Here is a 473-nt window from a genome sequence, read left to right as displayed (position 1 = left end):
CCGGCCCGCCCGCGGCCCCAGGCCCTGAGCACAAGGGGGCGTGGGGAGGGTAGGACGAGGACGGCCCCGGCCCCGGCCGCCAAGAGACAAGTTGCCGAGGAGTACCGGTGCCGGGAGGCAGGCGCTGCGGTTCGGAAAGGGAACGAGAGGTGCTCTTGTTCTTTGCTCTCTTGACTAAGCGTGAAAAACGCTTGGGAATAAGAGGAGGAGGACTACGAGGCTGCTGTGCCCGGTTGCTTGCGTCTCGGAAAGAGCCCCCGAAAGACCAAAGCTCCTTCAAGAGCCACCGCCGGGCCCATGTGAGACCCTGGGTAGAAGCAAGAGCCCCCCGGGGTCCCGCGTGCTGTCCCGCCTTCCCCTGCGTGCTCCCTTCCGCCTTGGAAAACTTGGAGTTTGATACCCCGACCCTACACGTACGGACTGTGTACCAGCTGGTCTAACAAAAGGTATCATTTTGGAACCAAGAGTTCTAG

The sequence above is a fragment of the Alligator sinensis genome, unplaced genomic scaffold (assembly GCF_000455745.1).
Source record: "Alligator sinensis unplaced genomic scaffold, ASM45574v1 scaffold1178_1, whole genome shotgun sequence".
NCBI classification, from domain to species: Eukaryota; Metazoa; Chordata; order Crocodylia; family Alligatoridae; genus Alligator; species Alligator sinensis.
The sequence above is the reverse complement of the archived record's forward strand: the minus strand, read 5'-3'. Positions refer to the sequence as shown.